Genomic DNA, 27,789 nt, shown 5'->3' on the forward strand with positions numbered 1-27,789 from the left:
ACTGAATTGGAACAGATTATACTCCATGCTTGTATAATTATGTGAAAATAAACCCTATTATGATGTATAGCTAAAATGGACTAATAAAAATAATAAATCAAAATTTGTTATTATTTATAAAAAGGAGATATCAGAAAGATTTTCATTGCTAGAAAGTCCTAAATACAAAAGAAAAGAGAATGTGTGTATGAGATGCTACATTCAAATATCAAGTAGTATGTGCTCTGAGTATATTTGTGATATGTTTCCTTAAAATACTCTTTGCTGACTACTAGTCATCTTAAGTTGAGTTGCTAGGAATGATCTATGATAGCTTAGTCATTTCATAACGTTGAGTGGCAAAATCGCATCTAGAAAATAGTTTCAGTTCAAGGCACAAACTATTAAATAATATAAATAAATTGGAAGCATTCAAAGGAAGGTAATCAGAATTGAGAATAAAAAAAACTGTTTTTTGTGTGTGTGACTGAAGAGAGTGGGTTTAGAACATCGAGGAAATACTGACATTAAACTGTTTTAACTATCCAAAATTGTTTTATGTCAACCCTTTTCAAGAATAGAAAATATACATATAGACCTATTTTAGTTAATCATAAGAAGATAATTCTGATATTCAGAAATGTCCAAAGATAGAATGAAAGTTGAAAGTGAATAGAGATCCTTCAAGCATAGAGTTGTTTTCATTAATTTACAATAAACAGGTGTAAGGTATCAAGGGTAAGACTTCTTAGAGTTCTTTTCATAGAACTAAACCAACCAGCATCACTTATAGGTTTCTTTAATTGATGTCCTGAGTTCTATACAAATATATACCACCAAACAACAGAGTTGCTGAAAGAAATATAAATATAAATAGAGCTTCACAAAATAAAATATTCTAGTCTATTACTTGGATATCACATGTATTTAAGTTCTTCTGATACAAATATTTGAAAGATTATACTTGAATCATAAAACTAAAAATGTGTTTTGAAAAAGTGAAGGCCAAGTTTTAAAGAAAAATGAAGACTCTAGTAAACAGTGTAATTTTTTCACTATTAAAATGATCTGAGTTGAACAATATAGTCTTCTCTGAGCAAGGTAATTTTAATTTAGACCACTCCTAAATGTGTTAAGGTGAATACATGAGACTTCTCTTATAAGAGATATGCATACACTATGTATGTGTTCCTATTATGATATAGATTATGTTTCTCACAGAGTTTTGTCCCATTATTTTTGCTTATTATATTATAAAAGCATATTTGTTGTTTATGTCCAGGATATAAGAGTCTTATTATCTGCAGCTGCAGGATCCTGGTGATTGACTGTTTCAGGATAATAATTAACATTAGCACCAAAAATAAATAGAAATTTACTTCAAAATTAAAAATGCATTAGTTTAGAAATGGGCACATTACAAATACATATTGTAATATGTATAAAAACAAATAATGATCCTTTGCAGAAGGCTCACATGGGTTTGCACCAGCTAGTGGCAAGTGATTTTGTTCATTTCTTCTCAGTTGCACATTCGGTGACATCAAATGGGTAGCTTGAAATCAGTTCCTGTAGGAGCATTTGTAAGTGCTTCAAATCAGGGTCTCCCACTCCTGTAAATACAGTTGCTAAACATTTACTGAACATACTAGTGGTAAAAAATAATCATATTATGAAAGATGCATATACATTGAAGTTTAAATTCCAAGCAATACTATGATCATATTTTAATTATGTCTACATGGTATTAACTACATATTATCTATTTGTAAATTGAGCTGTTATGTGACTTATCTAAATTGTTTATGGAAAAGTGTTTAAAAAATGCTTTTGTTTATCTACTGGATTATATCCTTAATGCTCATAAATTGCACACAATGCTTTAAGAAAAAATAAAATTAAACCATGTGAGTAAATCTAGATAAAGATTAGGTTGGGTAGAAAATAACAAAACAAAACCAGTCAGTTCTGGTGACACATAGGAGGGAGACTGTATTTCCCAGTGGGAAGCATAAATATTCAGAGAGAGATGAATCACTATATATTTAGTCAAAAGAATGATCATCATATTAACTTAGGCAATCTAAGAACTCAGCTCTATGTAGAAGAGAATCCCAGCTGTGTCTACCAAAGCAAATCTAAAGTGCCTATTCATGTTTTGAGGATTTATGGAATATGTCAACTGGAAGTTCTTTTGCATTTCTTCACCTAGAAAAAAATCTTCCTAAAACAGAGAGGTAAGGTAGAAAAGCTAGCAGAATAACAAAAATATACTCATCAGAAAGAAAGTGTGATTATAAATACAGCATGCTGTAGTTAGCACTCAAATTTGTCTCAGTCCGTTGGTAGAATTTGAAAAAGCATTTGCTGCCAGAATTCTAAAATGATGTAGAAAAAGGTTATATAGCTTCAATAATCCTCTAATTGAGGGTAGCATGAAAAGAAAGTGTTTTCCTGTCTTCACAAAAATAACTAAAAAGTCTGAAACCAGGAGGATGTTTCTGTGTTAATCACAGAAATCATCCAGTGGACAGGTGAGAAGGAAATGTACTTCTTATTAGTGCATTTGAAACCTCTGTGGAATTCCAGAAATCAGTTACAGGATTTGACAAGAAACTTAGTGTCCTGCTGTGATAAATGAGGACGAGCCAGTGAAACAGGTTATAGTGGCACAGCAACACATATTACCTGGTCAATAAAAATTATCCAAAACTATTTGTGGCATTTTTCATGACTTCCCACATTTTATTGTTTGAGATTATGGCTATATCAATAGCACATCTTGGTATTATTTGATTAAACCACTGGATAAAAAAACCTGGCCCATTAGATTTAAATTGAATGTTAGAAAATACATCAGATGAAAATAATGAATTTACTGAATTTTTCACTATTAACACATAGGATGAAGTTTATAAATTTCATGGATGATGGCAAATTAGGGAAAAGCTAACTGTTCCATTTTCAATCAGATAAAGGTAGGGAGACACAGGTATAAAGAGTTATAAGCAATGTATTTATAGCTGACGTGACAAAATTTTATGTGTAGGTGCTCACAAGAATACTGTCCTAATAATTCATTATGTTTCCAACCTGTCATGTTTGAGTAAATACCAGCAATACCAATAACATTTAAAAATATGTATCTTGTATAAAACAAATGCATACATTTATTGCATAAATATACAGTACATAAGCATATATTTATATGTATATATACTATATTTGAAAGAAGTTGCTGGAAGACAATTGTTTGTGCTGTTGCAGATAAGGAGAACTTTTCCCTTACATTTTTGTGTACATTTTCTTTGGAAGGAAGAACAAGTAGAAGATGAAAAGCTCATATTTCTATCTCTCTGGTAGTCTCTTGAGACAGAAGCTAAAGGAAGCAATAGAAACAGAACATTTATACTCTACAAAGGAAGAATTTAAAAGCCTTATTTTGTTATCTGGAAAACTGAAAAGACACCAGGGTGTAAGTGAAAACAAAAAGTATCAAGAACAATCATATTATAGAGAATTTCATGATATGTTATCCTTCAGCTCTTTTTCTTTGTGTGTGAGTGCGTGTGTGTGTTTGTGTGAGAGCTTACGTGGTTTGTTTGCATTTTCATCACGGGCCCCATCAGGTAGAATTAGATCTCTACAACACAGTGTGTACAAACACAAAGGTACACATACAGCATATCTTCTTCCTGCCTGTCACATGCTGGATAAAGGGCTCTTCCCTGGAGACATTCTCTATCTAGTTTCCTCAGCCTAATGTCAAATAAGATAATTCTTAAATGCACCAGTGAATTTGAAATCCGTGGCTCTGCCGAATATTGCTTTGTTTGTCTAGAAGCTCAGGATCTGCACAGTACTTCAGAGGGATCTACAGCTTAAACCTTACCATGGTCCCATGGTCATTGCAGTATTACATTTATGGGTAAAATATACTTCAAGATTTTTATTTCTTTTATGCTTTTTTAGGCCTCAAATATTAAGTCACTTTTAATAAAGAATGACCCAAATTTTATTAATAGTGAAGTGAAAGAAAGAAAATAAAGTTTTAAAAATATATTTGAATGGGCTGAGATTGTGGCTCAGTGGTAGAGCACTAGCCTAGCATGTGTGAGGCACTGGGTTCCATTCCCAGCATTACATATAAATAAATAAAATAAAGGTCCATTGACAACTTAAAAATTTTTTTAAATATATTTGAAATATTGAGAGGTTATCAAGCATTTTATATTTGCTAATAGCATGAGAGTATATTAAAATAGTCCAAGAAAAAAAATTCTTATATGTGATACAATAAAATTTAAATATCAAATAATCAGTTAAGTGGTTCGGCTTCTTTATAACCAACAACAAATTTGAGTAATTTAGAAAGTTCCTATACATTTTAATTTATTTTTTTTATTAGTATCGGTTCAAGAAAAATTATTAGCAAGTAGAAAATAATTTTGCTTAGTTGCTTATAGTGATGATATAATCTGATTAGAGTTGTCAAGTGATTATAGACATTTTAAAAGAGGGAACATGTGCATTTGATGTAATTGTTTCTTGATTTGTTCCTTCTTTCCAACATTCTGTACCCATTGTTTGTATATTCTCTACAAAAAGTAGAGAAAGTTATAGACTACCATTTTGGAAATCTGAACAGGGGCTTTACTCCAGCTAGTATGTATTAACTCAATAGAGAGAGTCTCTGGGCACAAGTAACTGCATATTCAGTATGAAAAGAAATGACTTATTTTTCATCCAATACTTTTCTTCCTAGAAAGGTCATTTGAAGAAAAATAAAGATATTAGAAAATTTTAGTTTTCTTGATTATGAAAGAATACATGTACATTTTACAAATATCAATGTATAAAATGGTTATAAAAATAGATTTATAAAAATCTAACAGAGAAAATATTATTCTACTTCATTGCTCCATTTTCTTGATTCCATAATCATAATTTTTTTTTTGTTCAGCATACTACTGAGTAAGGTACAGTTGATTTGGGCAAAATATGAGTCTTACCCTTATAAGTTTTCCTTTAGGTTAATCTTATTTTTATTTTTGTGTATATATTTTAAAGCATTATCTTAAGTTAACACCATTCATGCCTTAAACTGAACTATAGGAATTTTCCCTTAAGAGCTAAAACCTAGGGAAGATTCAGTTTTCATACCACACCATACTTTCTCCAGAAGCTAATTCATGTTTTCAGGCCTTCCATTGTTCTAAGGACAAGTTCCCCAAAGTGTTGCAAGGTGTAGAAGGTCCTTCATAATCTAGTTCAACATGACATCTGCAGGCTCATGTCCCACAGAATAAGGACATTCTTTCAGTCTTATTTCCCTTGCAGAGAATGACGTATTTTCCAACACTGTAGCTGACACCATTATTTTCCACATTTTATTCAGTGAATTCAAGAGGGATGCTGTCTGATCATGTCTATCACTCTATCTAGTATGTAGTAAAGTTGACTGATTCAAAGAGAAAGCTTGATCTGTCAGAGAGAATTCACATCACAAGTATCTGTGAGATGAATGAAAGGAGCATGATGGTCCTGAAGTGTTTCCTATCTCCTAAAGTAAGGTGGATTTCAGATGCCTCTTTACAGTGTTACTTCCTTCAAATTTCTACTACAGAATTTATTATGATTTACTGTAATCACTGGTGTTACTTTTTTGTCTCCAGTGTTATTTAAATTTCTTTGGTTCAAAGGACTACAGTAGAAAATAAAGTCATGAGTTAGGGAGGAAAGTAAAGGTGTGGGGGAATTCAAGAACCATGGGTGAAATCTAGAAAACTTACAATTGATATGACCTGGCAAACAATTAGATTCATAGAAAAGATAATTGAATTCTGAGATTATCACTTTATTATTTTTTTTACCTTCAATGAAAGGGATGAGAAATTTAGGAAGATAACCCTATTTGCAGTCATTAAATAATTAATTCAATTTGAAGAAATAATGGGTTTGAAGGGCCTATTAGGTTTTAGATATTTGAATTTGAAATTCAGTAGAAAAATCTGGACAAGAATTTAATATTCATCCAAAGTACAGTTGATAGCTGGAGTCATAAAATTAAAAAAGGTCACCTAGGGAGCAGGTAGTGTAAGATTAGGAGTACAATGAAAGCGAAAGATTATCACCATTCTAAAGATAGGAAAAGATGACTCAAGGGAAGGAAGCTTTGTTAGAGAAGCTATTATTATATTTAAGCATTTTAAAAGATTCTGAAACCAAGGTCTCATTTACGCAAGTTGATTTCATCTCTGGAAAAGATTAGTCAAACCAGTTTTAATTCCCATCCTACTGTGTAACTAGGAGAGGAACCTAGAAAGTATCTGTGAGCAGTATTAATGACTGCCAGGGTTTCTTTTTCTTGTGATTGAATATTCAGCTCACTTTCCTTTGCAAACAGAAATCCTTCTCGCCTTTGATCCATAAAGATAGCCAGTACTCCTTGCTAGCTCAACATTCAGCTAAGATATCCTTCTAGGGAGGAAGGAAGAGATTCTACCTTATCCCCTCATACAGAGATTCTTGATAATTACTAACAAATATACAAGTCATGTTTCATATACACCTGATTTTCTGTGGATAAATGGGGCCAGAACAATCACAAAGAAATCCACCCATGTAGAGGAGAAGGGGAGACACACAATAGCAATAAGAGATACCCTGCATAGCAGGTTTTGGCAAAGTCCTCTCCTTGGTGAAAAGGATGTTTTTTTTTTTTTACCAGACCCACCTCTGCTCCCTGGGAAAGATGGCCCTCCATTCATTGTTCTGAGATGGTCTTCTTTGCCCAGTGTCCTCCTTGTTGGATATTATGTATTGTACCATCCTTGAGAACTCAACTATCTTCTGTACAATGTTGAGGACACAATACTTGTGTAATTCCTAAATGGCATAATCTTTCAGTTTGTGCTCACCCTTCTTTTGGAAGAACAGCTCTCTAAACACTCAGTTGCCTTCTTATCTATTTAATTCCCATCAGCTCTGCATACCAGTAGTTGCATTCTGCTGTTTTATGGATATACTTCTTAAATTTCTTTCTTTGCATTCTCTCTTTCATTATGACCCAAACTCTCACTTTCAGAAGCTCACAAACTAATTGTAGGTACTTTGGACCTGTTAAGCTTTGGAGAGAGAAGAATAGCTTTTTTCTCCATCCCTAGAGTCAATTTGTCCAAAAGAAAAGATTTATGATGTACCACCATTGCCAGGCAGGAAATTTCAATAATGAGTAAAAGGGCAGACATTGTTTGGTTCTTGCCCACTAAGCAAACATTTCTGAATTTTAAGACGGTATACTTTATTATTTTTTATTAAGATCTCATTGTATTTTCCAAACCTTTAAGTTCCCAAATCTTCTACTTCTTTTTTTTTCTTTTAATAATATCTAACACACAATTACTAAAATTTGGTTTTCTAACTGCTGCCTTTGGATCAACATTATCTGCTGTCCAAGGTATGATAGGAGACATGTTAATAAACAGTTCATCATTGCATACTCTGGATCACTTCACTTTCAGATTTAATGTCAGTTTCCTTGTCATTCACCACAAACCTCTGTGAATGACACACATTTAAAATTTTTGTTTCTCAGTTCCCTGAATCTACCTAGTAATTTTTATATCAATCATGTCAGGACCAGTTTGGTTGTGGCTTAAATAAACTTAGAAAAACAATGTCTTAAATAATCGGTAACCTATCTTTTTGTGTAAGTCAAGTGGTTTCTTACCTTTTTGTTGTTGTTTTGGTCAAAATTAAAGGGAGAAAAAGTTAAGTTACCATCTAAAAAATCATTTAGTATTCTGTTTAATGACAGGACATATTTCATAAAATAAGTTCAATGGTAGTTCATGGAAATGCTCATTTGTCCAGTTAAGCCATCCTTCTTGGTGGGGACATGACTTTAGAGAGAGGAACATCAATCTGTGACTTTGGTTCTACACATCCCAACTGTGGCTTTGGTGCTGCTGCCATTGCTTAGGCAAAGCCACTGTCTGTGCTTGAAATTCCTTCCCAATTGTAGATCTGGGAGACATCTGCAAACAGTGACATTGTTAAACAGTAATATTATTTTTTTTCTTGGAAGAATGTTCACAAATTTAACTTTGAAAAAATTGAAAACTTGCTCTGTTCAGAACCATGAATTACATTTATGACCTTCTATTTGTCCATCATTTTACATTCAAGAAAAGGTTAATAACACTGGTATTTAACACTAATGAGTCTTATGTACATTTCCAGGCTTCTATGTCATTTGCATTTGTGAACTGAGCTTGAATAAAGATAAATGATGCCTGAAGATCAATATTATCTTTCCACGTGGCATTGTAAACCTAGCTTCTTGATGAGCTCATCTGGTAGGGAATGAAGGTGCTTTGCTAGAAGTCATCTGAAATTAATGTTACACAATAATTATGTTAATTATTATTTGTTTGTAATGTATGCTAGGCAATTACAGATATACAAATGCCATTTATGGGACACTTTTACATATTGCTTAATGAAGACACGTTACCTTTTTATTGGTGGTTGATGTTTCATTGATGCTTCATATCAGTAGTGTTCTTTATATTTCCCCATCTCCTAAGATGTAAGGACATTGAGTAGTATTGCCCATCTGAATGCTGACAGAATTGAAGCACAATGAAGTTCCTTAGGTGCTCCCACTTCACAGTTACTTCAAAGAAAAGGTCTTTCACTTACCATTTTGTTCACCATGATAGATTCAGCTTTCTTTAAATATGTGATTACTCATAAGCTGAAATGCAGTTGTAAAAAAGAAATAAAGGTGAAATAGATTTGTATAATTTAGAATAATGTTTGAAATGATTCCTCTTTATTTTAAATTGAGATTTCCTTGAGGATAAAAATTTCAGGGAAATAAAACAGAACAATTGAGGGGATTCTAAGGTACTATTAAATAATTTATATAATCCTATGTAATATTACTTTTTTTTAAAAAAAAATGTAATAGCCTCAATGAGAGCACACACTGATCCTTACTTCCTGATATTCATGCCCTGTGTGGTCCTGTCTCATTCTGGATAGGGATGATTGGTACAACCACCTGATGTTGAAGATGATGCAGTGTATTTTTCAAGTTTAATCATGTAAAATTCCGCAGTGCTTCCTTAGCTGCTAGCTATCTGCTTTGAGAGAAGCCAACAGCCTTCTATTGAGGATATCATTATGAAAGGGCCATGTGAAAAGGAATTAACCCCCTCTGTCCCTAAGAAGAAGTAACGCTTTCTGTTGGATGGAGCTCTTCATCCTATCCTGCCTTCAGAAAACTTTAGTCCTAACTCCCATGTTGACTGCTAACCTCATGACTCTGAGTCTAAACATGCATATAAGCTACTCCTGAATTCTGATCCACAGAAACTGAGAAAATACATTTTGTTATTTTAAGCTTCTTTTGGGATTGTATCAGATTATTCTAATATTCCTTAAGATACCCACATTTTACCATGTAGATACAGCTCTAAATATCATCACAACTGGAAGGATATAATATAGGTCTGTAAAGGAGTACTTAAGGAAACTAGGGGTGACTGAGCATGGACACCTCAGAGGAGCTGGTCTTGAAGCACAGGGGTGGACAAATGGTTGAGTGAGGAAAGGAAAATTCCAAGCAAAACCAACAGAGTGTGTGCAACCACAAAAAATGAAATGTGTGGTCCTTACAGGACATGTGAAATGTCTTGCACTTGGTCAGGCTGGCATTGCCTGTGTGAGTGAATCAAGTGAATCTAGAGAAGCACAGGGATGATGACCAAGGGCCTTCTTTGTACGGAAGGCCAGCTAATGTGTGAATACCGAGCTGTCATTGAAGTTCTAAGTTGGAGCATGGGTAAAATTTTAAAGCAAAACCAAATTAGCATATTTTTGCAATAATCCAGAAATAATAAAAAAGTTGGATTTAAATGAGCACTAGTGAACACAGCAGGAAAGTAGAAAGAGAAAATACTTATAATGGACTTACTGAAAGTTTAATTTATGATTGAAGGAAAGTGGAGGCTGTATCAAATGTAACATAAACATAATTTTTCAGTGGTTTACCTTTGACTCATTATCAAAACATAGCAGGGTATTTTTCATTCATTCCTATTGGCTTGCATAGTCTTATTTCTTTCCACCCACTACCCTTTTGCCCTACATCATACTCAAACTCATCTCCCAGATAATTCACACCTCCCTGTACGCTCAGCAAATGGTGCATTTCTAAGGCATGAGACCCATATAATTTTCTTTCTTTATTTTTTTTAATTCCAGAATCACATATGTAGTTGTTATTCAAAGTATTTGTTTATGGACATGAACTAAATTAAAATCCATTTTAATGCTTTGATTCACAAATATATAACCAAGCTATTTACTATAGAGACTACAGGAAAGTAGGTTTGAAGGTATAAGTCTGTTAATTTTGAAGTGAGTGTGAAATATCCAACATGAGGCAATAGGTGGTTAGTTCATTTTTAGTGATAAATTAAAAGGGATTAAGAATCTTCCCGGGGAATATCTAAAGAAGAGTAAGTAGCTACTCAGAAGTAGGAAGAAAACCAAGAAGTTATGGAAGCAAAAAGTAAAAACAACCTCAGGAATCAGGAAGAAATAGCAGTGACAAGTAGAACTAATATTTATGTCATATTTACATGCCAGGTATTCTTATCAAGTGCTTTATATAATTTAATAGTTACAAAAAAATTTGATACAGATGCTATGATTTTTCTTATTGAATACATTAACAAACTGTGGTACAAAAAGATAACATTGCAAGTAAGCAAAAGAAAAGAAAAAAAGAAGTGGTATATATACACAATGGAATATTACTCAGCCATAAAGAAGAATGGAATTATAGCTTTTTCCAGAAATGGTTGGAACTGGAGATATCCTACTAGTGAAATAGCTCAGTCCCCCAAATTCAAAGTCCAATGTTCTGTCTGAAATGTGGATGCTAACTCAGAAAAAGGAAGGGAGGATTAGAATTTCATTGGACTAGACAAAGGGGAAGAAAGGGAGGATGGGAATAGAAAAGACAGTAGAATGAATTGGACATATTTTTCCTATCCTTAATAAGACCAATGTAAGTAACTCCACATCATATACGACCACAATAATGGGATCCTAATTGCAATAAGTTATACTTATTCTATGTATGTATAATACATCAAAACATACTCTAATTTCATAAATATCTTGAAAGAAAAAAAACAAGACCATTTTTGGAACAATAAATAGGATTTGAATGGGATCTCTGAATTAGATGGCAATGTTAAATCGGTGTTAAATTCTTGATACTGATACTTTGTATAACATTTATTTGGCAGGTAGGACTTTTTTCCTAAGAAAAGCTAAGGATTCAATGACTGGTTGTGAAGAATACTGACTATTGAATAATAGGGCAAATGCAGCAAAATTCTGGATAATCTGGATGACAGAGAATAGCAAATAAGGAATCTTTTTTTCTTTCTGTAAATGTTTCTCTAGGACTGAAATTAAAGCAAAACTAGCCCTTTACTTATTACTCATAACATTTTTTTTACTTGCCATTCTGGGAATTGAACTCAGTGCCTTGTTCATGCTAGGTAAGTATTCTGCCACTGTGCTACATCACCTGCTCACCCACATAATTTTTTAAAAATATTCCTTCCAAACTTTGTAGAAGATCATCTATTTCCAATCCCCTAATCTAAAAGTTAGTAGATCCTCCTTTACCATCCATACACCTTGAAAAGTATTTATATTTTATTTCTGCCAATGTGTCTTATATGTTTAAGTTGCATAAAGTAGACAGTATTGATTTTAAAGTATGCTTCATTGCATTTTGCTATAAATTGCTTTCAATATTCTTTTTAAAACACATTCAGTATCTCAAGCTCTACCCATACTGTATGTCCATCTATTTCACTGTTTGTAACCCTTGCAGCGTATCCTACTGTAAGAATGTTATGGTTTGGATGTGAGTTGTGGCCCAGAAACTCAAGTGTAAGATGATACAAGGTTTGGAGGAGAAATGATTGGGTTATAGCCTTAACCTAAGGATTGATTGAATGGTAACTAGAGGCAGGTGGGGGTTGGCTGGAACTGGTTCACTGGGGGCATGGCTATGGGGTATATATTTGTATCTGGGGAGTCGAGTTTCTCTCTGCTTTCTGATCATGCTGTGAGCTGTTCCCCTCTGCCACACTTTCCTGCCATGAAGTTCACTCTCACCTTGAGCCCCAAGGAATGGAGTTGGCCTTCTGTGGATTAAGAACTATGAAACCATGAACTCTCAAATAAACTTTTTCCTCTCCTGCAGTTGTTCTGGTAGGGTCATTTAGTCACAGCAGCAGCAAACAACAACAACAAGCTAAAACAAAGAATAATTCAATATTTTTTAAAATCTGTTTTAGTGATGGACAATTAGGTTGCCTCTGATTTCTAAAGGAATGAACAACCTATAATAAACAGACTTGTGTATATCCACTTAGTAATTTGTGTTAGAATTTCTCCAGAGCATTGACATTCCTGAATTATACTATGTGTCTTTATTTTTCTAAATATTGCCAAATTTATTTTCAAAGGCTGTAATAAAGAAATTTTGTTGGGTTTCAATGTTTCAATATATTCTTATGAGTTTTTCTATACTAAAGTGATATTCTTGATTCTGAAATTTTCATATCAAGAAACTTTTAACATTTTAAAAATGTGGGTTTCGTTTAGGAAAGGTTTATTTAGGAAGGCAGAGGCACATTCAAGAAGAATGCGAGCCATCTTGAAAGTGAGAAGATTTTAGAATAAAGCAAGGAATACATTTTGGTAAAGTAGGGAATACATATTGAAGGGAGAATATGGCCATCTCTAGAAGGAGAGAGATACTACTTTAATGTCTTAAACCATCCAGAGTTCTCTTTTATATGTCATAAAAGTTTGGGATTCAACATGTTTTTTTTCTACATAGTGAACCAGGTTTTCCATCACCATCCATTGAAATTTTAAGAAATTTCAAAGGAAAAATACTGTATGATTTTTTTTTTAACAGAGCCCCCCAAAAGATTATCTTTTATCAAGCACTACTATTTAAAAAACAAAGGTAGAACAAATTAACCAAAGTAGACAAACATGAAAGATGACAGCACTAAATACCTAAAAAGTTGCCTTTCAATTTAGTAATAAAATATAGACACTACTAATTACTATTCACAGTAGACTATATCAGATATTACAGACACTTGCATAGGATATGAAAACCAAATAATATATAAATAGTGACTAAGAAAAGCAATGATTTTTTCTTAGTTAATATGATTTTGTTCACATAAAATAAGCAATGATTAAACATTGTTGAAACAAACGAAAATCAATTAGTAAAATGACTAGTTATAACATGAATACACAAAGTCATCAGCTCTTATCTCTTAACAGGAAAACAGCAATAAAAGTAGAACAATATCCTTGTCAAAATAAAGGAAGAAAATTAGGGATAAGTATGAAAATGTGCATCTATATATGTTATTCACCTGGTTTTAGTCATTTCACAGTATATATATACTTCAAAACAAAACACTGAACATTGTAAATACATACAATTTTATGTGTCAGCAAAAAAATTAACGACAATACAGAACTTATAGGAAGAACACTATTCTTTCTTAAAGCACTATGTTTCAATTCATTTTTGTTTTAACAGTAATTTAATTTAAAAAAAATTTGGTGTCTTATAATTTATTCTAAGTCTTTTAATATTTCATACTTCGTTTCACTGTTGTCTGAGTTGGCGATTTATTAAACTTAAAAATGGAACCAATCTCTGGCCTGGAGCAGTGGTGCAGGCTGGAGAGACTGAGACAGGAAGATTACAGGTTCAAAGCCAGCCTCATCAATGGTGATGTGCTAAGTAACTCAGTGAGATCCTTTCTCTAAATAAAATACAAAATAGGGATAGGGATATGACTCCATGGTTAAGTGAATTCAATACCGCATACCCTTTCCCCCTCAATCAAAGGACCCAATCTCTATATCTTTGTTTTCATTGCCTCTATATTCACCCATTTGCCAATTTTTAGGCATAAAGGGCTCTGAGAACTTGTGAGGAAGAGTCCTTTCTACTGTCCTAAAGTCTTCCAACCCCATTTTGTCATGTAGATTAGTATATTCAGATAGCTATTATAGACTTGGAAGGGAGGACCAATTTGTAAATGTTTTAACTGTTCTTTTTATTTGTCGGAGGTGGCAGGTCAAAAATACTGCAATATATATGATTGTGTTTTTATCTATCTTTTGCTTTTATAGGAGTAGCATGTTTTGGAAAAGAATTAATGAACAGCTGTTAATTTCTATAACTCATTTTGCTTTTCTGTAAATTGCCAACAGTAATGTTATTACTAGTTATTTGTTCAAATGTCATCCCAGCTTGTTTATATTTCATAAATGGTGATAAATTAAAAAAAACAAATTTGAGGATGTAGATATCCATTCACAAAGCTATGAATTATAGAATATATTTTTAAAATGTTCAGTTAATACCATTTATTATCTTAATATTCATAGCACATTTTGACTAGAACTTTGAAACCATTTTCAAAGGGCTGACCTAGAAAGAAGCCCCTAAAAAAACCATTTGTTATGGATTTCTCACAGAACTAAACACTCTTCTTTTCAGTATGTGCCATCAATTTCTTGTCAGATGCAATTCAAAAATCTGATCCTGATCCTTTAAGACTTGAATATGGTAGATAAAAAGTTCTGCCCATTATTGAATTCTTCTTTTTATAATGTGTCCTTTAAAACACACACATAATAGTAGACATTTTCTTAAGTAATGAAAGTAGATGAATAATTATTCTAATATTATAAAATCCAATATTATGACATTGCAGAAGCTTGCATTAATGTAACTTCCAATACTAATATTCAAGCATTCTATTTTTCCATAAAAAATCATAGAAACTTTCCACCATCTTAATTAAAATGTTTAACATAGCATCTTGCAGATTATAAGGTGCTTGCAACATACATAATTCCATTTTATAAACTGAAATTGTTGTTTCCTAAAATCATGATAAATGTTTAAGAATTCTGAATCATTTTAATCAAAACGAAGATTGTGCTCCTTTAAAACCAGATTGAATCCATAAGATGGACTGTATGTATTATATTTATACCTATTTCCTTACTATACATAGATTATATAAAAAGCTGATGCCAAAACTTCAATACACAGGAGCTAAGTCAAATGCCCTGGCTTTTATAATGGTGAGAGTCCATAAAATTGTACTGTGACAAGTCCTAATTACCAACTTGCATTCATAAAATCAAGTGATTTATTTTAATGAACAGCATCAGCCAGCAAATGCAAAATGAAACCTTGAAGTTCTGTGTTCAAAAATTGAGAATTTTAACATTGTGATGGTACACCATTAAACCAAGCATGGTACCCCTCCCTTTCACTGTGGTTTCTATGGGACTAACCTGTTTGCATGTCCAAGAAGTGTATATTGCATATGTGACAGCATACTTCCATTAAACACTAATAAAATTGTGAAAACTAATACATACTAACTGCAGTGTTGGGTTTTCATGCCTCACATCACTTTTACCTTCAAGAAAACGAACTATGAGACTACTGCTGTCCCACTCTAGGAATGAAGAAAAATAGACCAGGGTTTTACAAATTCACCCCTTCTATTTTAGAATATTAAATACTCTATGCTACATTTTTCTCAAGGGATGTATTTTTATCTAGTTAATGATTGCAAATTATAAGGGGTTATAACTTAAAAGAGGGTTAATTCAATCATGAAATTTGAAAGATGTACTGATTGGAGACATATTCCTTCCTCTTCAGTTGCAATCAACTTCCCAACTACAATCCCAGGCTTGAGTTTACGGCACTCTTCCATGCTTCTTTTGAATATATATATTTTTTATATTTTCCCAAGGTGAAACATTTTTATTCTGCTTTGAAACTCTTTTGCAGTGTCTTTGAGCAGAGATTAAATGTGTAAATAATTTTGTTTTATCTTTGAATACAAGGTATGGATGGGGTCCAGTATTCACTATATCTACTAATAAAGCTTTTAAACTTCAGTGAAAAACTGAAATTAGTAAAATATAATGGGACTATAATATGGAAAAGGCATAGCTTTGTATAAAGAGTCGTCCAAATGGACAGTTTGTCCAAAGAGTTGTCCAAATAATTAGAGATGAGATTGAAAACTCAATTTCCACATCTTTATTACTGTTGGATTTCATATGAGCAATCAAATCTGCGACACATCCACCACTCATTTTTGTCCATAAATATACTATGGAAAAGTTATTTTTGTCTATGATACATTATGCTGATAATTTCAGGCCAAGGCCTTTAAATTAATTTCAAATAATTTGTATATCACATACTTAAAAATTTATTGTAAATTTTCAATTTTTTTTTTTTTTTTAGTACTGGGGATTGAACTCAGGGACACTCAGCCACTGAGCCATATCCTCAGCCCTATTTTGTATTTTATTTAGGGACAGGGTCTCACTGAGTTGCTTAGTACCTCACGATTGCTGAGGTTGGCTTTCAGCTCCTCCCTCAGCCTCCCCAGCCACTGTGATTACAGGTGTGTGCCACTACACCCGGATAATATTTTAATGAACATGTTTTTGCTTAATATTGGTCTTCTTTGAGAATTACCTCATTAAATAAAATTTCAAGAGTACTTACTGACTCAAAGTTTATATAGTTTACTGAAATCAACTTTATACTGTTTTCCTGTTTAGAAGGAAATTCACAATATTATTTTGGACAAGAAGAAAATATATAAAATAGAAATATAAACATAAAGATAATCTCAAATTACAGTAAGTGGAATTAGGTATTGTTACTGTTTTATTGTTACATTATAATTATACATAATAGTGGGATTCATTATGGTATTTTGTATATGTACAAAACATAATTTGCTCTTTCTCCTTCCGCTTCTCTTCCTCCCTTCCTCTGATCTACTTCATTGTTCAAATTTCTGCATACGTGTGTTGAGATAGAGACAGAAATTTTAAGGTGTATGTGATTGTAGAAGCTAGATGAATCCAAAATCTGATGGCATAAACTGGAGACTCAGAGAAACTTTGTAGTTTCTGTTCAAATGCAGTCTATGGGTAGAAATACTACTCACTCAAAAGAATTTATTCTTTTTAAACCTTTCAGTTGATTTGATGAGACTCACCCATATTATGGAGTATAACCTGCTTCAATCAAAGTCTACTGATTTCAATGTTTATCTTACAGGTCTGGCAGCACATATCTCTAATTCCACCTACTATGAGGCTGAGGTCAGAAGATCATGAGTTGGAGACCAACCTGGGCAATTTAGTGAGAACCCTATCTCAAAATAAAAGAATAAAATAAAAAGGATTGGGAATGTAGTTCAGTGGTAGAGTGCTTGCCTAGCATGTGTGAGGACCTGGGTTAATCCGCTGTACTGGGGGAAAAAAAAAGTTAAGCTCATTAAAAAAAATACCTTCATAGAAACATTCAGAACAATGTTTGACTAAATTATTGTAGAAGAAACATCTTAGAACTCATCTTTATGATTTTCTTGATCACATACAAAATGCAACTAGGATTAAGTATAGCAATTTTTAAAATATTCTGCTTCCTGCTATATATCTTTTTCAAAAGTGTGCTCGCCTAAACCTATAACAGTTTATTTTACTTTATGAGTGACTGTCTTCACAGGCCTCTTAGAGGCGGAAGGTCCCTCCATTCTGTTTTTGTTACTTGTTCCTCAGGTAAAGTTAGTGAAATTTTATTTGGCTCATCACTGTCCACCTGGATGCACTATAAAGCCACTTCTCAGCTTTTAACACCAAGGATTAGTTGCACATTTTAGTTCAGAGATGCAAGAGGCTGAGCAGTGGGAACAGAATTCTGACATAACAAGCCACATTTATTCTGACACTGCTATAAAAGTGATGTTGTGATTTACATTTTTTTAAACCCCTATTTTTCCATGTTAGTCTAGGTTCTCTATAGAAGCAGAATTTTTCCTGTTGCCATTTCCATCTGCATAACAGAAGTCATTGCAACTGCAGGAAAAAGACCCACCACCCAATGACATCCTCTTCATATTCTGATACACACTTCAGGAATTTCACAGAAGTTGTTTTCTTTCTTCTTACTGGAAACACATTCCAGGTGGAAAGCTCATAAGTCCCAGGACTGTACCAGTTTGTCCAGTTAAGTCACAAACTTGGGAAAAGGAGATGGGTTGGATCCTGCTGTAGTTTCCTTTAAAAATGCCTTGCAGATTTCCATTTAAAAATTGTAAAATAATAAATTTGTTATAAGTGATTTTACTTCTTGTTAAAAAAAAACGGGCTGGGTTTGTGGCTCAGTGGTAGCATGCTTGCCTCACATATGTGAGACACTGGGTTTGATTCTCAGCACTGCATAAAAATAAATGAATAAAATAAAGTCCAACAACAATTAAAAAATATTTTAAAAAACTGATCTTATTTTTAAGTACTTATTAAGGATAACCCAGGCCTCCTTTGGTGTTATTTTTCCTCATTCCTCTGAGACTTTTATGTCTATTTCTGTTCCCCAAACCCTCTGTGATATTAGGCAAGCCATGATCTCATTTGAGTTTTGTTTTAGCAATGTCTATCTTTTCAGTTACTAAATTGTTCTGGCTTTCTGTAAGAAACTCCATACTCTTGTTGCTGACCTTTTGTTGCTTTTATGTTTGAAAAATATCCTCTTTGTCTTAAGCTCTCCTGAAATCTTCTTTCCATTTGTCATTTTTCCTTTTCTTATCATATTTTTGTTGTACACTTCATGCTTCAAAATATTTATATATTCCAGAATTTTTCATGCACTTTCATTTCTTTGTGGTTCCTTATTGTGTTTGGTGTCTGTTCTGATAGAGTGATTTTATTATAAAGAGTCAATAGAAATAAAAAGTTTAATTACTTATAGCCCTTCCTTATTTCTTTTTTCTTCAGTTTTTAAAAAATTTATTCTAATTTGTTATACATGATGACAGAATGCAAATCATTTCATATTACATATATAGAACACAATTTTTCAAGTCACTGATTGTATACAAAGTATTTTCACACCATTTGATTCTTCATACATTTACTTAGGGTAATGATATCTAACTCATTCCACCATCATTCCTACTCCTTTGCCCCCTCCTTTCCCCTCCCTCCCCTTTGCCCTATCTAAAGTTCCTCCATTCCTCCTATGCCCCACCCCCATCACCATTATGAATAAGCATCTTAATATCAAAGAAAACATTAGGACTTTGTTTTTTGGGGATTGGCTTGCTTCACTTAGCATTATATTCTCCAACTTCATCCATTTACCTACAAATGCCATAATTTTATTCTCTTTTAATGCTAAGTAATGCTCCAGTGTGTATAAATACCAAAGTTTCCCTATCTTGAAGGGCATCTAGTTTGGTTCCATAATTTAGCTATTGTGAATTGTGCTGCTATAAACATTGATATGGCTGTGTCCCTGTAGTATGCTGTTTTTAAGTCCTTTGGGTATAAACTGAGGAGTGGAATAGCTAGGTCAAATGGTGGTTCCATTCCCAGTTTTCCAAGGAATCTCCATACTGCTTTCCAGATTGCCTGTACCAATTTGCAGTCCCACCAGCAATGTATGAGTATGCCTTTTCCTCCACATCCTTGCCAACATTTATTGATGTTTGTATTTTTTTTTAATATTTATTTTTTAGTTGTAGTTGGACACAATACTTTTATTTTATTTATTTATTTATTTATATGTGGTACTGAGGATCGAACCCAGGGCCTTGCATGTGGTAGGTGAGCACTTTACCACTGAGCCCCAGCCCCAGCCCCTGTTGTTTGTTTTCTTGATAGCTGCCATTCTGACAAAATGAAATTAAACCTTTCTCTCTCACCATGCACAAAACTCAACTCCAAGAGAATCAAGGACCTAGGAATCAAAACAGAGACCTTGCGCCTACTGGAAGAAAAAGTAGGCCCAAATCTCCATTATGTCGGATTAGGCCCCAACTTTCTTAATAAAACTCCTGTAGCACAAGAATTAAAACTAATAATCAATTAATGGGATGGATTCAAACTAAAAAGCTTCTTCTCAGCAAAAGAAACAATCAGTGACGTGAATAGAGAGTCAACAAAATGGGAACAAATTTTTACCACAAGCACATCAGATACAGCACTAATCTCTAGAATATATAAAACATTCAAAAACTTTAACACCAAAAAAAAAAATACAAATAAACCAATCAATAAATGGGCCAAGGAACTGAACAGACACTTCTTGGAAGAGGATATACAATCAATCAACAAACATATGAATAATTTCCAACATCTCTAGCAATTAGAGAAATGCAAATCAAAACTACTCTAAGATTTCATCTCACTCTAGCCCTTCCTTATTTCTATATTACCTTTTAAATTGAAGTTGCAAAAAAATGGCATTCACCAAGTCATTAAATGAATTTAAACTAAGGGCCTACTGTGCTTTGGAACTTGTGATTTGTTCTAATTAAGTTCAACTTAAGAAAAAGAATATAACTTTCCTCATTGCAAATTCAATGTGTTTGAATTATTTGTTCTTTAGTCTTAGTTTTCTGGAATAGTTTTGGAGCTTAATGAATATATATCAAAATCCTACCTCCCATAGGGTAAATGTCTCTGATTGGGACTCTATTCCCTTTAATACATATTTGACAAAAATGCTAAGTGGCATAGCTTATTAAAACATTCAAATACATCTCCAATGCTGTTTATACAAAGGATTTCTTCAAAGAGAAAGATTCAATAATAACCCTTTAGATGACCAGTTAGTTCATTTTTACAGTGCATGAATGCTGATTTAGTTGAAGCAGCGCCTGGGAGGCCTATGTCCTCTCCCACATTCACGCTTCTGCAAAAAATTTTCATTTACTCTGACATATATGTTCTCAGAAATTTTTAATGTTTAAAAATGTTTATATGGCATGATGTTTTTAGAGCATCAACAGCAAATAAGAAAACCATGTGTTTAAAGCCAATTTAAGATGTCTTGAATTTTACTTGAACAAAATGAAACAAATGAACAAAAATGCAATATTTATTTCATATTGACTGAATTCTTACCATGTGCCAGGTGCTGTAATAAGAAATTTTCATGAATAATATTTTTGAAAAACTTTGTTAACAGGGTATATTATTGTTTCCATACTATAGATGAAGAAATTCAGAGATGTTTGGTAATTTATCCAAATTACAATGATAGGACATCCTGGGTTCAAATATATGCCAGAATTCAAGCTTTAACCCACTACACCCCATCTGTGTGCTTCTCTATCTCTGTCTCTTATGAAATATATGCTAATTACTTATTTATAAGTAAATAAAAATATATACATTATGCCACCTGAAGACACCAGGTTAGTATAAAAATGTATGGCAATAATAAAAGGTGTTGTTAAATAGCCTAACTGCAGAGTATTTACCTACATGTCATTTTAATACTTTTTAATATTTGCTCCAGGATCTAAAATATGCATGCTGAGCTTATCAGTCTGCTTAGAAGTAATATTATATTAATATGTATTTCAGTCTTTTACATCATAACTGAAGTGTAAAAATTTCTAGATACATTATAACCATCTTACATTGACATTATCTTTGTTTAAAACATAATTGTCTTTTAAGAAAATTATGAAAGGAACAAAAGAATAGTCTGCAATGTTTAATCCACATTTTCATTTTTTTTCCTTAGTATCTTCCTTGGATATAGCTGAATTTCCATCTTCTATTCTTTTTCTTAGAATGAGTATTTTAGTATTTTGGGTAGTGAAGGCTTCTGGCAATAAAATCTGTTTTGTTTCTCTAAAAATGTCAATTTCAAGTTGTTTTTGATGTATATTTACACACCATATAGATTTCCAGTGGATATTTTTTGTCAGTGTTTTAATGCCATGTTTTATTATCTTCTGACTTGTACTATTTCTGACAGAAAGTTGGCCATAACTGACACCATTATTTCTCTGTATCTATTGTGTTATTTTCTCTGGAAACATTCAAGGTTTTTGCTTTATCTTGGATATTCAGCATTTTTACTATGATGTACCTTAATAGAGTTTCTCTTGAATTTATTCTAGTTTAGCTTGAGAAAAGAAGTGGTTTTAGAATTTTTCCAAACTCTGCTTCAATACAAATGTTTTTCTGTCCAAATATCTCTTCTTTTTTGGTGATCCCCCCAAAATGCATATGTTGGACATGAGGCCCTGTTCTTTGTCTTTTACATGTTTTTTTTCTACTCCATTCTTCAGATTGGATAATTTCATTGGATTTGTCTCTTCAAGATCAGTAGACCTTTCTATAATCATCTCTCATCTCTTGTTAAAACCATCTGTTATGAAGCCAGTCATCCGTCACTATCTGTGGAGGATTGGTCCAGCACCCCTGTGGATACCCAAATCAGCAGATGTTCAAATTCCTAATATAAAATGATGTAATATTTGCATATAACCCATGTTCATCTCAAATATACTTTAAATCATGTCTAGATTATTTATAATTCCTAATACAATGTAAACACTCTAATAAATCAATCGTTAAGTGCTGAAAAAAATAGTTGTTAGCCTGTATTTTTCAGGGAATAATGACAAGGAAAAAAAAATGAATTGGAGACAGGGTCTTGCTAAGTTGAAATTGTAATCTTCTGGTGTCAATCTTCCAAGTTATGGCAATTCTAGGTGTGTACCATTGTGCCCATCACTTTATATTTGTAAAAATAACCAAAAGCTTTTGGTTGCCCCCTTTTCCATAGGAGGGAGTATTTTTGCAAAGCCTCTTTTTTTAAAAATAGATTCTTCTTTCTAATCAAGTGGCCTCTGATGATCAAACATGTTCTCAAAATGTTCTTTGAGAAAATAATGCAAAATAATGAGTAAAATGTTAATTTAGACTTAGCATCATTTTCTATTCATTATTTTTAAGTTTTTAGATATCAGGTCTCCTATGATATTGCTTATGAAGAATGCAGAGTAATTTGCTTTCCAGTTACACATGAGTAAACTGCCAGACCTAACTGTTGTGCTGCTTACTAAAGTGATCTAGCTTGCTCCTGTTAAGCATGAGCAAGGCAGCCCCAGCTAATTGGGCAATTAAAATTAAGGAACATGCAGCACAAAGAGATTCTCCACATTCAATTCACCTCAGCATAAAATATTGTTAATTCAACATTAAAATGAATTTATATCTTAAATAAATACTAGGCTTTGTATTGACCCTTAATGTTTCTAAGACTATTTTTTATCTTGCTAAAAAGTTTTTAGATTAGATGTAACAACATTAAATATTAACTTTTGGTGGCTTTTTCTGCTACTAAAATTTCTACCTTTGCCTCCCGACTAGCTTTCCTAAAAGGTGGAAATTCAAAGCAGAGACTAACTGTAGTACAAATTAATCTATTTTCATGAGGATAGAACAAAATTTGACTAAATTTTCCAGTGTTTTAATGCTGGTGCTTTATTACCTGAATTGAGCTTTTTTAGTGGTACATTAAATTGTGTATTCATGAATTGTATCATTCTATATTTTAAAATAATATACACATGTGCATATCTACAAAATGGCTCTCTATTTTTTTTTGTATGTAAAATTTTCTGATTTTCCCACTTTAAGAAAAACAAGGTGGTCAAGTTTTTTTTTTTTTTTTTTTTAGCTAACCTTAGGGAACGTCCCTAACCTGTTTTGTTGTTGGAAGTTTATTTTTCCTTCCGTTTTTATGCTACCACATCTCTCTATAGCCCTTCTAGCTGGAGTGCTTACTTCTGGTGCCTCAGGTCTGTTTTCTGAGATTAGAGATGTCTTCATTTGCAGTAAGAAGCTAAAGCACTTCTGCATTTCTCTACTCCTGGAAATGTGTACATGTTGTCCTCATAAGGAATTACTTTAATGTCCTAGCGAAAGTGCCTTTGGTTTCCATGTCATTTAATTTAAAGTGATTGTGTTCGGATCCAGTTGGCATTGTGTGTTCCTGCCTTTTTTTTTTTTTTTAACACAATGGAACTCTTATTTCCTTGTTAAAAAGATCTTAGCGCTTTGGATAGGGGTGTCGCCTTGCTTAGGGCTTCAAAAGCCATGTAAAAAATAAATCAAGGGCAGGAAAGAAAGAAGACCTATCATTTGCTTTTGTTGGACTTTGCTATTTTTGCACTTCCCTAAATACAAAGATGATGATTGAATTGTTGAAAGGCCAGCAATTACAATCAGTATTTGAGTTCATATAGTTTTGTGCACTACCCCATAATCCATATTTATCTGGGTGCATGTACCTCACTTCCTGGCTTTCTTTAGCTCATAATCATTTTCAGGGTATTGTTGATTTTGTCAGTGAGGATGGTACATTTTCTGATCCTTTCCCAAAGACCAAAGCAGGCATGTTACAGGGAATATGCAGTCATCAGTGTTTTCTATGAAATTATGGATGGGTCATAAAATATACTAAATCTCTGATTATAAAAGAGGTTGTACCTACCACCAATTTTGGAGAAGTGTTGAAATTAATCCTATTGAATATGACTTTCAGAGCCTAATATATAGGCTGGAGGAATGACTATGCCAACGTGAATTTTAAAAAGTAGCACATTCATCCTGAAAAATATTGTGAAAATATAGATCTGAAATTTGATCCTGAAATTTTCACTTTAGAATTACATTAGGAAATGAAAGAAGTTTGGAGCCAAATCTTGTTTGCCACAGGTATTTTGTGAAGTGATAGAGACTGACATCAAATGACCAAGCTAATAGTCTGTAATGTGGAGGCTTCATGCTCAACTTCATTAATATCACTTACTGTCACAGGTTCACGCTTGTTAAGGTGTTCTCTAGCTCCAAGAGAAAATAGAGTGCAAGTAACTAAAGGCAGAATTAGAGAAAAGCAAAGCTTTTGGTTACCACATTCCTCTATAGATGCTAATTCTACTTCTAATAAGGATATCACAGCACAGTGTGAAAGCACAGTAATGTGTGGTTTCTAGTACTTAACTAATTTTTTTAATGACAAGAGAAAAATCTATAGCAACTGAGATCTAAAGCCTTGCTATACATAGCATAGTCAATGATCATCAGAGTCAACATTATATACCAGAGAGAAGCTTAGAAATAAGAACCTCAGACCTTACCACAAACCTACTGGGTTGAAATGTGTACTTTAACAAGATCTCCATGTGAGAGTATATAGTATATACACATAGTAAAGTTTAAAACGCACTCATTTAACACCAGTTATGTACTATTTATTAAAAAAAACAATGCTGGTTTCTATAGGGTCAAGCAAATGTAAAAGCCAAAGTGCACAAATACTGCATAGTGTGCTGAAGTATGCCTGTAGATGTAAAAACATTTATGTGCCACAATGCACATGCTGGCTTCACCATTCAGAGTCCTAAGTCCCTCTATATGAGCATAGATTTCTTGGGAGAAACATAGCAGATGACATATTTCAACTATAGTCATATGTCAATTACAAGAAACTAGTAACATCTACTTTTAACTCATGCCATATAGCATTTTTATCATCTTGTTCTATAATATTATAATTTTTAAAGCTAATACAAAATCTTTCATGGAAAATAGAATCCTAAGTCTTACAAGTAATATTGAATGAGTCCATCATTACTTTCTTTTTATTAATCTAAAGTATTTTTCTAAGTTTTATATCGATTCATTTTAAATGAATGAATTCACTATTTCATTGCAAATAAATATTTTGATGTTTAAGATTTTTATGTGAACATTTCCTTATTTTTAAGCCACATATTACAACTGTCTCATGTCCTTTAGGAATCTTTGAGTGGTATTTATGCCTTATGGAGGTAATAAGCTACATTACCATCATGAGTCAAATTCGGATTTTTTTTGAGTCATCAGTGCCTTAAGAATACTACAAATATAAAGAAATAAAAGACACATGACTTATTCTTTCTAGAGGGTGAGGGGGACTATGAAATTCAGACTGCAAACTGAATTACAGTTCTTTGAAACAAAGTGTACTACAAATATGAAATATGGTAATGGAGTCTTAGACTTATACTTTAAAATTTCTGGCACTTTCTTGAGGAAAAAAAAGTGGAGATGAAGTTTTTTCATTTGGTTTCCAAATTGTTTTGAGTTGTACTATTTCTTGTTGTAGTATTTCATGACGAATCTGGATATTTTCTGCCAATGACAGATCTTTGAGCTACTGCAGGATGATTCTGCAGGACATCAGAGAAATTAATGACAGAAAGAGTTCATTCTATTTCTAAAAGTGCCTTGTGAAGCTAGAAAGTAGCTGAGACTTACTGGGATAATCTGAGTCAATTATATTGAATTCACATAGGGTGAATATGTGGTTCTCAGCGCCTCCCTCTGCCAGCTGTTCTTAATCAGTCCTCATTCCTTAGTTCAACTAATGCCCCCTACAATGCTGACTCTGTCTTACTCAAGCAAGACTTCTTAATAATTGCTCACTCATTTAGATCAAACTCCCCCATCACTTGCCTTTCGACTTTTTGCTTCCCTTCAGTTATTTCTGACTTTTTTTACATTAAATATTAATGTCATCCTGTTGTTTTCCTTTTCCAGAACTTTATATAAAATGTGAAATTCAGAATCCAACTGAGATTTTTGAAATAAGAGTGAATGTTCAGAGAAGTCTAACAGCTTTACTTTTATTCACAAGCTTTGCTCATTGCTGGACCTAAAAATTCTGAAATTGGACATCGATATTTGCATTTTATAATTATTTCTAGAACTGTATCTGTCATTTGTGATACTATCTCTTGGTCCATCTGTCTCGCAGGTCATTTAAAATTGAGAGTGATGTACCTACTAAGTGGAAATGAAATAATTTATTTGTAAAAGTCACATCTTGACTTCCCCTAATGCCTATTTTTCAGAGAATCATTGAAAAAAACAGAATCAACCCTGCATCCTCTGAGACTACTTTCTTACATTGGCATAAGAAATAAACTAAAAGAGACATTTTTTTAATGACTTTATGGTCTGCATTACTAATCATGTAATACCAACTTGCTACATTGCAGAGCATCTGTAAGTTACTTACTCCACCTTCAAAATATAAACTGTAAATACTATGGTGTCTCCAAGGGGGCGTTAAATGTGTTAGCATAAACATCAGTGAATAGCTGAATCTTGGATGTACATCAATAGCTGGTTCTGGTTAAAATAGCTGCTACTTGCCATATATAAAGCTGTGTTTTGAAATATTATTTAATTCAGATTTTAATGTGTTTTCCAGTATCAAAGCCTACAAGGCAATTCTGATTCCCAATTCATTGATAGAAATGTTCAATGGTCATGATTTATGAGTTGAATTCCCCTGATTTAATGTGGTTTTCACTCTGAGAACCAGAGTGCTTTTCCATCAGTCCAGAACCCTACTGTCCTACCCTCCTAGCAGTATTAGAATCACATAGGCCAAGTAGACACAGAAATTGTGAACCTAAATCTTTCTTTACCTATTACTAGACCACCTCATTTCTTTATTCTTGCCATGGTTCACCGTCTTTCAACAGAGGCTGCCATATTTAAAAATAGTATCCCTCTCTTCTCCCCATCTGAGAAACTCAATGTTGTAGTGAAAATTTTTAAGGAGTCATCATGGAAACCAAATAGATAATTAATGATTAAATGTTAATATATTAATAATTCATTTAAGTTGATGTGTTTCTCTTCTCAAGAAGAACAACCTTTAGAGAGAGATGGAAAAAACGAATGCTTGTTGTAAGGCACTTCTAGTAATGGAATTTTCAATGAAAAGAAATTGCCTCTGGGAGG

The sequence above is a fragment of the Spermophilus citellus genome (assembly GCF_964194105.1).
Source record: "Spermophilus citellus genome assembly, chromosome: 1".
NCBI classification, from domain to species: Eukaryota; Metazoa; Chordata; class Mammalia; order Rodentia; family Sciuridae; genus Spermophilus; species Spermophilus citellus.